Source organism: Ananas comosus, linkage group 3 (assembly GCF_001540865.1).
Source record: "Ananas comosus cultivar F153 linkage group 3, ASM154086v1, whole genome shotgun sequence".
NCBI classification, from domain to species: domain Eukaryota; kingdom Viridiplantae; phylum Streptophyta; class Magnoliopsida; order Poales; family Bromeliaceae; genus Ananas; species Ananas comosus.
The window spans coordinates 5,563,208-5,578,254 of record NC_033623.1 but is presented as its reverse complement, the minus strand read 5'-3'; the positions used below and the strand labels follow the sequence as shown (position 1 = coordinate 5,578,254).

General features: G+C 42.3%; 1 long non-coding RNA gene across 1 annotated transcript; it reads right to left on the bottom strand.

The window, feature by feature from the left end:
- Nucleotides 2,052-3,179, bottom strand: LOC109707367. Its single transcript, XR_002215477.1, has 2 exons — nucleotides 3,052-3,179; nucleotides 2,052-2,259 (listed from the first exon to the last, which is right to left on the bottom strand). It is a non-coding gene; the product is annotated as an uncharacterized LOC109707367 (long non-coding RNA).

Sequence of the window (15,047 nt, the reverse complement as noted above, 5' to 3'; positions counted from 1 at the left end):
AGATGCTTGCTTATGTCTATAAATGGACCGTTGCAACTTGCATATTTTGTGACTTTCGTCACTGGAAGTGAAACCCAGAGGCTACTCCATATAGATATCTTTCTCAAGATATCCATTTAGGAAGGCAGTTTTTACATCCATTTGCCAGATCTCATAATCATGGTATGCTGCAAGAGCAAGCAGTGTTCAAATAGATTTAAGCATGGCTACAAGCGAAAAGGTCTCCTGATAGTCAATGCCTTCGCGTTGACTATAACCTTTTGCTACCAGCCTTGCTTTATAGGTCTCTACCTTTCCATCCGAACCTATTTTTAATTTGTAGATCTATTTACACCCGATAGGTACTATACCTTCTAGTGGATCTACCAAAATCCAAACCTGGTTGGAGTGCATTGAGTCAATTTCTGACTTCATGGCATCCAGCCATTTCTTGGAATCGATGTCAGACATCGCCTCATTATAGGTTTTGGGATCATCTCCATATTCCCTATCTTCCATAACGAACATTTTCTCTACATCCTCTATAACGATACCTAAGTATCTTTTAGGCAGATGGGAGATTATACTCGATCTACGAGGTGAAGGAGGTACTACATGTACTGGCTCAGCTTGAATAGGTTTTGTAGGTTTGATGACTCGTTGCTCTTTAGAAACTCTCTCTTTGAGCTCAATTTTTCTCCCACTAGCTCCTTCTTGAATAAACTATTTTTCCAAGAAAATAGCATGTCGGCTCATAAGTACATTGTGATCCTCTGAGATATAAAAATAGTAACCTAAAGATTCTTTAGGATATTTAATAAAATGAGCACTCTCAGACCTATCCTCTAACTTGTCCGCGAGTAATCGCTTGACATGGGCTGGACACCCCCAAATCTTAATATGACCAAGACTTGATTTCTTACCATGCCACATCTTATACGGCGTAATAGGAACAGATTTAGAGGGAACTCTATTTAACAAGTGAGTTGCAGTAATCAAAGCATGTCCCTAAAGAAACAAAGGAAGATCGGTGAAGCTTATCATGGATCGAACCATATTCAATAAGGTTCGGTTTCTCAATTCCGACGTCCCGTTGAGTTGAGATGTTCCCGGAGGAGTTCATTGTGAGACTATGTCATTTACTCTGAGATAATTTAAGAACTCTCCACTAAGATATTCTCCTCCTCGATCTGATCGAAGATTTTAGTTTGCTTTTCTACTTCATATTTGAGTTCTTTGAACTTTTCAAAAGCCTCAAATTTGTGTCTCATAAGATACACATACCCATACCGTGAATAATAATCCGTAAAAGTTATGAAGTAGAGATAACCACCCCTAGCATGCACATCAAATGGGCTACAAACATCAATGTGTATCTGGGCAAGTATCTCAGTGGCCCTTTCCTCATGTCCTACAAAGGGTAATTTAGACAATTTTTCTTGAAGATAAGATTCACAAACTGAATAAGATTCTGAAGTCAATGAGCCAAGAAGCCTATCTTTATCCAATTTGTTGATCCTTTCTTCTCCAATATGACCAAGTCTGAGGTGCCACATATACTTTAGGTTCATCTCATCTCTAGCTCTTTTAGACCCAACAGCACTCACTACCTGCTAAGAAATATTTATAGATACATTCATATGTAAATGATAAAAACTGTCAATCATAAAACCACGGTGAATAATTTTATTTCTAAAATAAATTATGCAGTAGTCTTTGTCAAAGTTAAAAATATAACCATCTTGTGCTAAGGAAGAAACATAAATCAAATTCCTGCAAGCAGTAGGAACATAATAATAGTCTTTAAGTAATAAAACATACCCTGATGGTAGTCGCAAAGGATAGGTGCTAGCAGCCACAGCAGCAACTTTTGCTCCGTTCCCTACCCGTAGGATCACTACATATTCCCTAAGCTCTCTACTTTTCTTCTGTCATGCCCCGGCCCAACGGAAGCCGCCCGACGCGTGCACAGACCCGCGGTGTACACCAAACAACCACAATGCACACAAGGCGTCTACTAACACAAGAAAGAATAAGTTCAAATCCTAACAAGGCTATCAAAGCGAGTAATATAAAATCACTAATGTTCTATCACAAAGAGATCCACAAAATATACAAAATGTATACAACTAATCCCAAAAGTCTAACAATATCTCTAAATCAAATACATAATACATCTTTTTCATAAGTACAAAAGAAAAAATGACGTCGGGTCCAACTATAATATCTCCGTTGCCAACCCCTTGCCACGATCCCTAGCCTCTCCCACACTGAAAGGCTCTGAAATAAAAATCAACAACAAATGGGGGTGAGAACTATTAAACAATAGTTTCTAGTGGGTAAGCCGCCGAGAGTGGCGAAATACATCACTAGGTCAACTGAGGCATGCTATAAAGGGATAAGTAAGCAATAATTATAAATGACAAGTAAATAAACATGTTCATTTTATAGTCATGCCTCTATTAAAGGATTTACTATCAAGTATGAGATATTTTAATTTCATTCATTCCACTATTTGCCAATATCATTTTACATGCATGTTCATGTCACGCCCCGGGGTCCCTTCTTGATTTAAATATCAATGCGGAAGTGCCCAAACTTTTTTTTTTTGAAACCTTGACCCCAGGGTATGCCAAATCCGCTACAAATACAGGGAGTTCACTGTTCACACGGACAGAGTCTCCCCTGTATTTGCACGGCGTCGCATAAGTACAATATACAACCACAACCGTATGAGCATATACATGCATTCACCATTCACATTTACATGCATCTCATTACAAATATCCTTAAATTCACATCTATCAGTTTAAAATATTTTCCACCCGGAAACTCATTTTGAAATACTAAGAGTCATGGAAACCAATAAAATATTTTCAAAACCGTTTCCCACACGAAAATCCTTTTTCCTTAAAACACACTACCACGAGGGGTAGAAAACCGTTTTCATCTCAAAGAAAATCATAAGTTCTTAAATTCATTTACCAAAATCACATTTATCCAAGTAAACAAAACCAACTGAACCAATATATCTAAGTTATTTATTTTGAGTAAGAAGGACAGGAACTAGACCGAAAGTCATCGGGCCGGAAACTCTATCGACTGCTACGAACGCGTCTCACATCTCGTCTCAATCCTCATCGCCAGCAATACCTGAAAAACAGTGGGGGAGGTGAGAACATGTAAACATGTCTCCTCTCCCAGTGGGTACCGCAAGACGACGAAGGCGAGGAGTACTCACCGGTACAGAAAGAGATAAACAAGGTCATGAGCAGATATAACAAATACAGTAGCCATAAACTGAAAGAAAGTATAACAATAACAGAATATATAACTACCGCTACTGTAAAAAAGAACTGAATGCATACGTGGATATCAAAACTATAGTAGCAAGACAAGTGTAAAGAAAGAACTGTAAGTATGCATGCAACAACCGCCACTATAGCTATATGCGTCAACCGGACGAGTAGTCCAAAAATATCCAATCTAAACCGCCATGTCGGTCTAAGGACCTCAGGCAAAAGCAACTACTTGCTCACACATGGCATGTAACCCTAGCACAAAGAGAACATCGTTGGACTCACGGGTCGGATGTACGACCACTTTTCCGAAAAAGAATACCCTCCTGCGGGGGTTCAACTTGCTGGTGTACGTGAAATGCATTCGAGCTGTGGCAATCAATGCGGATATGATCAATAGCCAACCGTCAGCAACTAGCCGACAATCATCGCCCCTGAGGGCACACCGACCAATAGGTCATTAAACTGTAAGGAAGCACAAGTACCGACCACTCAGGTCATCTAGGATGGAACAACTCAACATCCTCCCAAAACTATGCAAGTACTGCTTAATGTCAACTAAATGTATGTGCAAGAATCGACCAATAGGTCACACGAATGTCACATCATGTATCAATAAAATTCAAAACTACCGTCAGCCACTAGCCGACAATCCTACCCCTCATGGTACACCGACCTCATAGATCATCAAACGATAAGAGTCACGAAACTAACTGACTAGGTCACATACATGAATTCCTCTACTTAAGAGAGGTTTCAGTTCACTATACATACTGTTGAAGCATAAAAAAAAAAGAGAGAGGAATAAAAGAGGAAAAAAAGAAAAAAAAAGGGGAGAGAAAGAAATAGAAAATAGAGATGGTTTATGAGATTATCCATGCACCAGGTGCATGGATAAAATTTAAATTTTGAAAATATATCATGCACCGGGAGCATAAATTACGAAAAGTGGGACGTTCTCGTAGATACGAACGGGTATTAAAAAATAGCATATTAGCCCTTTCCTTTTCACGTATTTACAAAATGCTCCGCTTTAATCATATAATATTCTATTGTATTGACTAAGGTGTAATATGAGCAAAGGGAAAGGACTAATCCGCAATATTCCCACAATCCTATCGTAACCACCCAATATCTCCACGATTCCATCATAACCATCCATTATTTCACAATCCCATCGTGACCATACAAAATCTCTCCCACAATCCTGGATTCTCATCGCACGTTTCCCTCAAATCGGTTACAACCACCCACATCCCACGACCCCATCCCACGATCCCGTAACCTCCTCACCCATACGCACGTTTTCCTCAACCACCCTCAAATCGTACGCACGTCCCCCTCAAATCACCCCATAAATACCTCTCAAAAAAAATGGGAAGGGAGAGCTTTTTGAATTTCAAAAAAAAATCTAGTCAAAAAAAAAAGAAGAGATCCACCCGATCCCATTGAAAGAAAAAAAAGAAAAGGTAAAAAAAAAAACATCTCTTTTCCCGGTCAAAAAATAAATAAATAAATAAATAAATAAAGCTCTCTTTTTATCTCTCTCTCTCTATCTCTCTCCTAAAAAAAAAAGAAAAAAAAAGAAAAGAGAAAAGAAAAGTAAAAGAAGTTCTCTCTCTCTCTCTCTCTGTATCTCCGCTTCTCCTTCGAGGAGGTTCCCTGCACCGCCGAGACCGCCCACCTCCTCGCCCGAGGCGCCCTTCCCCCGACATCGCCGTCGTCGGCAGCCGCGCCGCCGCCCGCGAGTTCGGCCTCCACCTCTTCGAGTGTACCTCATCCTTGCGCGCCGCATTAGCGGCACGGCCGCGTGTGGGCTCAACACCCACTGCGGCCTCGTCCCTCCTCCGCGCTCTCCGGACCCCTCCTCCCTCGACCTCACCACCTGACGGTGAAGACGCCGCGCATGGTGGTGGTAACGTCCGGGAAGGGCGGTGTGGGGAAGATGACGACAACACCGACATGAGACTACGGAACCTCGACCTCCTCCTCGGGCTCGAGAATCGCGTTAATTACATTGCTGCCGAAGTCCTCAACAGCGACTACCGCCTCGATGCTCGTCCGCGATCGCCGCTCCGCAGGCCTTGGCCCATTGCCGCTTCGCTGAGGCCGGCTGCTTCCGCGCTGATCCGTCTACCGAGGTCGCCGTTTCTTCACCGATCCTTGCGCCGAGGCCGTCCGCTTCCTCGCTGATCCGTCCTCCGAGGCCGCTCGCTTCCTTGCTGCACCCTCGCCAATCGCCGCACCGAGGCGCGCTCCGAGGACCGCCCGCGTCGCTCCTCGTCGATCACAACCCAAGGCATCACCTTCAAGGCCGCCCGCATTACTCCAAAGCCACCTCGCGCGCTGGCTCGCCTTTGACTCCGACACCACCCAGAGCTGCTGTCGCCATCGCTCCCAAGCCGCGCGCTCCAAAGCCGCCAACGTTGAAGCCGCACGCTCCGAGGCTGTCCGCCCCGAGGCTACCCAAGTTCCCGTCGGACTTGGCGATGTATCGCTGCTTCCCCCTTCTCTGTCTGCTCCGAGATCGCGACGTCGCCTTCTCCGATCACAAGGAGATCCTGAAGCAAAATTACTGCGTCGTTCCCTCCACCCGCCACCTGTTCGACCAAATGCCTCATCGAGCCTCACCGCCGTCGAGCGCAGGCCGAGCCTCACCACCATCGAGCGAAGGCCGAGCCGCACTGCTGCCAAGCCCGAGGAGGTCCGCTCTGTGTTGAGTGTAAGCCGAGCCGCATTCATGTCAAGCCTGAGGAGGCCCACTCCTCGCCCGAGCCTCATTATCGTCGAGCTCGGCCTCCCTTGTCTACTCCGAATCGCGCCACCGCCGGGCCGTACCGTCGTCGAGCGTAGGCCGAGCCTGGGGAGGTCCGCTCAGCAGTCTAGCTGCGCCGCCGTCGATCTTGTTCCAACGCCCCGAGACATGCTCCGAAGCCGCGCCACCCGTGGCCGATCTGCTTGAAGCGCCACCGCTGCCATCCTCGACTCGAAGCCGCGCCACCTGCGGCCGATCTGCTTGAAGCGCCACCGCTGCCGTCCTCGACTCGAAGCCGCGCCACCCGCGGCAGGTCCGCCCGAAGCCATGCAGAAGCTCCGTCAAAGTCGCCGTCACGGTCCTCCTCCGTCGCAGTCTCAAATCCGTGGCTCCACTGTCAGGTCACAGCCCCAGCGGAGCTCCGTCATCAACAAAGCCGCCAGCTGCTCGACGGCGATCCTGAGAGAGAGAGCGGTGCTCTCCTCTCCAACGGATTCCGCCCGCCAAGTGCTTGATGTGCCCGGAGTCCGCCCACCAACCGCTCGACGGCGATCTTGAGAGAAAGAGCGGTGCTCTCCTCTCAAACAAAATTCGCCCGCTAATTACTCGGTGGCAAATCATAAAGAGAGCGATGCCCTCATTTACCGACCAATCATTCGACGAAATTCCCAAATGAAACCAGAAGAACGCCCTCCACCTGTTCGATAAAATTCCTGAACGAAAGTTTATTTTTCTGATCAAGTTGGCGACATAGTCCCGATGAGATCTTGTCAGCGGTGGTTGGCGGGTGCAATATGGTGCTATTCGAGCATCTGCGGTGAACGTAGCGGAACGGCGATATCTACCCGGAGTTGACGCCCGACGACCTCGTCGCAACCGTAAAGACAGTGTGGCTCAAGCCACGCCCATCAACTATTCGGCGAAATACTTCAATGGCGAGTCCAATTTGCATAAAAAGAGAAAGAGCGGTGCTCTTCTCTAAAGAGAAAAGAGAGACTTTATTTCTCCGATGATGAAAAAGAAAGAGAGAAAGAGCGGTGCTCTTCTCTAAAGAGAGATAGAAATGTTACCTCTTCAGTGATAAAAAAAAAAAGAGAGAGAGCTTTGTTAATGTAGGGAGGCAAGGAAGGGATTCTTTTTCCCACCTTAGTTGTCCCATGAATGTAAAAAAAAAAAAAAAAGACGAAAAGGAATTATGTTGTCTTAGATTTTCAAAGGAGATAAAGAGAAAAAAAAAAATGTATTCTCTTAACTCTCCTCCAATGAAGGTTAATGTTCTTTTGATCGTGTTCGAAAATAATCGAACCCTTTGACCGAATCTGTCGATTTGGTCGAATTAGATCGGATCGAAATTTAATTACTTTGGATATTGTGTGAATTTGACAAATAAAAAGTGCATTTGTGATGAATTTGACTATGAACCATATATTTAAATATTTTGATCTCAAATTCTAAATAATTTCCTTCTCAAAATCTCATCTGGAACAAGCCCATACTCACCTGAAGTTACATAACTCAAGCTCAGCATAATCAGGATCAGCCCAAACTTGAATCTGAGCCCAATTCTGTAACTCGCCTAAAGGAAAATATAGGCTTAAGCCACACGGGCCTAAACTGAGCCTAGGCCCACATCCAGAACTTAATTTGAGGCCTCAACCTGAATTCATACTATATGGGCCTGAATATAGCCCATACCCGAATCCATAAGCCCAAAATTAGTCCATGCCTGAATGCAATTATACGGGCCTAAATTTCTGGGCCCAATTCTGTAACTTGCCTAAAGGAAAATATAGGCTTAAACCACACGGGCCTAAATTGAGCCCGAGCCCACATCCAATTCAGGCCTCAACTTGAATTCATACCATACAACTACACGGGCCCAAATTTGGACCATGAATCCATAATAGAATTGGATCATAACCTGAATTACATGAAGCCACACCTAGCCCAAGCCCAAGTTTGAATCCAAGCTAATCCAAACTATGTTTGTACTGAAAACCCATTCAGATGATGGATTTCCTCATATGGACTAAAACCAAATCCAAATATTTAACCGAAATCAAGATTTGAAATCAAACCCGTTAACCTTAACCTCACTCAAAATCCATTAACCGTTACCTATAACCCAAACCTATAGCCCAAATCCAAATCCCATATTGAGCCCAAATCTCAACCCAAACCAAATGAGCCATATTGAGCCCAAACCTCAACCTAAAAATGAATTCAGCCCATATGAAGCCCAAATCCAAATCAAAATATGAGGCCCAAATCCAAACCAAAACATGAAGCCTAAACCCAAATCAAAATGAAACCAGTCCATGTTAAACCTGAATCCAAACCCAATAGCCAACCTACACAAATAAACCAAACCCAATCCAATTATTTATCCAAATTGATCCAAGCCGAACCCAACCCAATTAATTCCAATCCAAATGAGCCCATATCAAACCTTTTCTCTAGCATATATAACTAGAGCTAAATCTTAACATATTCAAACTCGATCAAATTCTAAAATATTTAATTAGATTTGATCAAACCATATACAAGGTTTCACCCGATCAAATCAATTGAGCTCTAATATATATACTTAGAGTTCATTAAATTAAACTCTAATACATACACTTAGAGTTTAAACTTTAACTAATCCTAACTTATAAAATTAGGATTTAGTTGATTCATCTCTTGATTAGACTCCAACACATATACTTAGAGTTTAATTTCGGCTAATCCTAACACATATAATTAGGATTTGGTCCGTATCTCGCTACATGGTGGACATAAATTCATCTTACGGCGAACCCAAATGAAATTAAATTGGACTCTAATATATACATTTAGAGTTTAATTTAAAATATTTTGACTAATCCTAACATATGTAATTAGGATTTAGTTCATGTGAAACCAAATTAGACTCTAATACATACACTTAGAGTTTAATTTAAATCAAATTTTGACTAGTCCTAATACATATAATTAGGATTTAGTTAATATTTGGCTTTATGGTGAACTTAATTGAGCTCGAACATATAAGCATAGAGCTTAATTATACTAGACTTTAAAATATAAAATTAGAGTCTAATCCAAAATATTTCAAATCTCGTTGGACTTTATCACATATATTTAAAGTTCAATTAACTAAATCAAACTCTAATTCATTTAATTAGAGTTTAATTTGAATCAAATCTGATTAAATTCCAATGTATATACTGGGAATTTAACCAACCTTTCATCTTAGGATGAATAATATCTTGGTTCAGAATCAAATTCAATCAACCGTCATACTGAATTATGTTATAAAATTCATCTTTTATTCAATCACAGCATTACAAAGGTCTCTTAATCGAAGGTGCCCTAACACTTTGTAGGGGTAATTAACAATAGACGCTTGCGTTTATTGGAAGCCATGAATCCACAAAACCTGATAACCATACATATTTAAATATTAATCTGAATCATGAATACTACCCCACGGCCTGAAATCCATCAGCCGTGCGAGGTGCGTCATTCGTGGTGGCAGACAAAATGGCACGCCCGGTGGGACATGGCTTCTCTTTCCATCTTTGAGACCAATGTTATGCTAATAGAATTGAATGATAAATATCTAATCGACACTCGTTATTCCCTTGCAGGAGAAATGGCACCTAAGAACACTGCTGCGGGTTCGATGACGATCAAGGCGGGTCAGGTTTCCCTGCCAGCATCCATCCTCACTTTCGGAGCTGCCGGTGCTACGATCCAATTCGGCACCATCCCGGAAGAGGCTAGGGCTGCTGCTATGGCCCCTTTCACTGCTACTACCAGCACCAACACCGTTAAGACTGTGGTTCCCCGCCTTCCCTCTCGTGGGAGGCGTCCGAATGCCGTCATTCCCAACCCCCCTCGCGTTCCTGTGAAGGAGAGGATGACTCCTATCAGCGCTTCAAAGAGAATGGAGCTACAAGGAAGGCTGGTGTTCCAAAATCGAAGTGAGGTAACATCGCCACTTGATATGGCGCCTAAAGCGTCAGTCTTCAATAGGCTGACGTTCCCCAAGAATGTTGTGTCTCCTATGACAAAAGCATTCAAAAGAAATCTTCGCCGTACTTTGAAGCGGCAAGAGATGAACAAGGAACAAAAGTCTCGACAAACCCAACTTACTAGGTTTGTCGCTGGACCTGATGTTTTGGTCCATAACCGATATGCACCCCTGAGGTTTGTGAGGAAAAACTCACCTACGGCCGTTCTGCCCCCAGAGTCAGAAATGGCCCACTTAAAGCCTTCCCCTGCATGTTCTCGTTCGAGAAACAATAATGAGAACCCTGTCTGCAAGCGGATATATAAAGCCTTTAAGGCTGCAAAGGGAAGGATAAACATAGAGAAGAAGATTGAGAAGCCAAAATGGCAGCGAAGGTCGACGCTATCCCATGAAGGGAAAAAAACAGAATGGAAGCCCAAAACTCTTACTCAAATCAAAGAAGAAAAATCTAAAAATTTGGAGATTCACACAGTAAGAGTAATTGGGCATACCTCGTCAAGTGAGCCGGTTGATGAGGAAGAAACCATTCAGCAAATGCTTACCAGAGCTGCTGCAAGAAAAGCAGCAGAAGAGAAAGCAAGAGCTAAGGAAGCAAGCTCTTCGCAAAACACCGGGAATAAAGATGACTTACCTGGTGATCTATCTGATCCACGGGAGGAAGAAGAGGTTGTATTCTTCCCGAGGGATCCAAAGGATGCTATAATCGCATCCTTGAAAAAGAAAGTTGATGAAAAAGATAGAGATATCATAAATCTCTATAAGAAGATGGAGGAGGTCATGAGTTTGATGCTAAATGTGCAGAAGCAGTTGGAGGATCAACGGCATCAAACCAAGACTCCAGCTCGGACAGAAGTACCCGCACCCCAAGTCATTGATGAACAGGCTAAAACAACTGTTCCTAAAGAGACTACCTCTTTGACTAAAGAAGAGATTCATGATTTGATCACTTCTCAAGTTAAAGAGACGGTAGCGGGGGCAAACCCAAGACCAAAAGGGAAAGGACATCCTTATCTATCAGAATATGATAATATACCTTTTCCAGACGGGTATCAAGTCCCTAAGTTTAAAATGTTCTATGGTATTGGTAACCCTGATCAGCACCTAGCACATTTTAAGGCCATGTGTGGAAATACTGGGAGTAACGGGCCTCTACTCTTACGACAATTTCCACAAAGCTTATCGGGTATAGCCTTTGAATGGTACTATTCCCTCGAGGATGAGTCCATTAAAACTTGGCCCGACATGGAAGAAGCTTTCAAAGCAAAATTCGCCACCGTTAGCGATAAGATTACTATCGCTGATCTCGTAGCCACCAGACGAAGGAAAGATGAAACGATGTTAGATTACATCACACGGTGGCGAAACTTAAGTATAAGATGTGAACAACCTCTAGACCAGACCCAGGCCGTTGGTCTTGTTATGGGCAACATTGATAATTGGATGGCCCCATTTCTGTGCACATCTAGTTGTTCCACCTTTCATGAATTAATATCAAACGTCTCTAGGTTGGAGAGAACGTGAATCCTCAAGTCCTTTAGTAATGTTAACAAAAACAAAAAGGATGATAATAAAAGAGTGAGTGCAAGAATGGCGCACAGAACCGCACAGGCTAGACCGGCACTGCACGAACATGTATAGAAAAAGTAAAAGGCAATTACCTCTGCAGTTGAACAGCCCCTGGAAGCCTATGTTTTGGGCAATAATCCAAAAAGCCTTCTCTAGAAGAGCGAGAAAATAAAGTGTACCCTTTCAAACAGGATAAGTTAAGAAATATTAAACAATGCTGTTAAAAATGGTCTTCACTACCCGAGCCAAATGAAGCGAGGATGTAGGGAAACAGTTGATCCAAATCTATTTGCCTATATCTAAGATTTAACTAGCCATCCAATTGAAAGACTGTTGGGTTTCAAGACTGGTGAAAAGCAATATAGAAGCGGTGCAATCACTCTTTCACAATCAGTGTTATGCAAGCCTCCAGTCGAAAAGGCCAATTCTGATTATATCAAAAATATGGAAAGAATTTGAGAAGATGCATTTCCCCCCAGATTTTGGAATATATTATTCTTATTAAGAAAAACTCGAAAAAAGTTAAAATTATAAAGAGATTCCAGGATAAAGTGCGAGGCCTTTTTAAACACGAATGCAGTCGAGAATAAGCCGCATCCCTTCATCATAATAATCTAATACTCAGCAACTCGAGGCCCAGAATAGCTCGGCCGAAAGAATAAGAAATCGTTGACCGCGCTGAGCCACAGCAATAAGAACAGCCTATTGAGACATATTGACTCAATGGCAAGAATATAACAGCTGAAAGGGATCCCTCTTTCTGATTCATGATTTATTTCTCAAAGCATAGAAGAGGCTAAGACAAAAGAAAAACTCTGATGAGAGAAACCCACTGTTGAGGATGTAAAGAAAAACAGATACGAGCCTTTTTGGGGAGAAGGCTTGCAGAGTTATCAACCAACTAGCGAAGCAAACGATGAAGAAACTGTCCTTTGCCCGTTAGATGAACCAGAAAGGAATTTCAGAGAAGTTCATAGCAATTGCTGAGATAGAAAAAATGACACGCTGCACGCTTTCAATCAGTAAATGATAATATATTGGATATGAAAGCACGCCTGAATGTAAATGTTCTCCTATGATGGCTTGGGATCGGCAGCAGAGTAGAACATTAATGAAATATCCTCCCCTCCAGCAGACTCAGTCCCAAAACCACAGAGAACGGAGAGATCGAGCTTTGCAACGTTACATAATCGATCTTTCAAATCTAGCATTCACATACTTCTCGAAGTGATAAAGACAAAGCCCCGTCTATAGAACTGAAAAACATGGTGGGAATGTCCGAGAACGACACCAACAAAAAGAGGAAATCTCAGTATCTAACAGGCCGAAGTACACCCAATGTCATGTCCTTTCATGAAGTGAAAGGACATAAAACCTAGAAAACTGTTACGCTTTAACATATAAGAACAATCAAGAAAGCAATTTTTCTCAAAGGACAAATATCAACAAAGTACCAGAGAAAGCACAGCCACGAGAAAAAATAAGCACAGAAACCTATTGCCTTACAACACGGGAGTCATATCCGTGTGATTACAATATCTATGACGTGTCAGATCCTGTTCAGTAAGCCCTTCGCGACTGGGCAATCAACCGACCCTCCACAACCAAACGATGATATACTTATGTATCCTTTGGAATTATACGACACTTCAACTTATAATGATCCAATGAAGAAGTTGTATAGAATGGAGTGTCGCTTAATCAGAATGGAGGGAGAAATGAGGACGCTGCACAATGATATTAACTTCATAAAGATAAATATGAACGGTATGACTGGCGATATAAAGGGCATAGATATTCAAATGAGAACTATAATAGATATGCTCAAGACAGATGCTACTGAAGCATCAAAAAGATATCGGGTCGAGACCTGTCGAGTCATAACTATGAAAGCTGATTTAAAAGTCATAACTGCGCAAGTTGATTCGGAGCAATTAAAGTCAACAAAAGCCGAATACGACGCAAATTTCTATGAAACACACATAATTGCTCAAGAAATTAAAAGAATGTCGGTGAGAGGAAATGCAGGGTCATCTTCGCTGAAAAGAAAGAAGAAACCAACTCTAAGCCAGCAGTCAGAGGCTCGCCAGAATAATGAACCTCTAATTAAGGAAGGAAAAAAGAAAGTTATGTCGACAGAGTTCTGTTCCTATCACAATATATGGGGGCACACCCTAGAAAATTGTCGCCAATGGAAAAAAATGCAGAATCTAACTGTTGACAAGGCGAAGCTAAAGGTCAATCAACCGACGGTTGCCGGGTCCAAAAGTCAACGATGGAAGAGACATCTGCCAATCGTCAACGATTTGAGAAACAACAACCCATTACTTGAAGAATTTCAGCAAAAGCATGTTATTGATCCTTTCGATGATGATGAAACCTCGTTGTTGTGGTGTGGATCGAGAGTCATCTTATGATGTATGCGTGAACTGATCGAGACAAAGAAAAACAAATCACATCTCAAAGAGTCATGTCCGAGTAATAACAATCTCTGAAGAGCACTCTGACACTCTGTAAATCAAGAGAAAATAGGTCAGAATCTGCTGGTGCACGTGAAGATGATGAATATCCGGCGTGCTAGCATACAATTACCGTCCGAGCAGGGGGCGGATATTAGGTGGCAAGGAGAATGGAATATCAGTCTCTTTTGTTGAGATTGACAATGCATTGAGGAGGGTTGCAGATTGATTACCCTCATAGCAACAAAACATAGATTAGTGTGCCATAGGCGATAAAAGATGAAGGAACAATTAAAGAGTATCCTCAACAAAAGTTGAATACTCGGTCGAAAAGACTAGATCCGAACATGCCAAACGTTTACTTGTGGTCACTGGACTAATTACTAAGCACGATAAAAAGCTGAGGATTCTTTGCATATCACGCTGAAATCCGAAAAGTATACCAAAAGACAAGACATCCTCAAAATCTTTAAAGATAAAGAAATTCCGGCATAATATAGAGGCAAATCCGACTTCATCAAGTCAAGAGATTATCTAAAGCTGACTATAACATACTTCCCATGTAAGAAAAGTGCCTGCTTTGCGATGTTATACGCCTGAGATGTCTCAAAGAATTTGTGACGTCACTCATTTATGCTTTATACAAAATCCCGACCCTTTTTGATGCTCATTTTGTTTATTAATATGAAAGAGGCGTATAACGCCACATTCACTAATGTTATCTTCATACCGATGATAACATGTTTGCCCTGGGAACTTGCTTATATTCAGCAATAGGCCGTTATATTGACTGGGACAGTGATGGAATAAGATTAATCGCATTTAATCGATCTCTATGGATGCCTCAATCAATATTTGACTTTAAGAACTTGAAAAGTTTAAGCTTCTGAATGTCGATCATCTGTCCTCTGAGAAAAATACGTGATCAAGGCTATTAATCAACATAGCCAAAAATGCTCTCGGTCGATCATTCT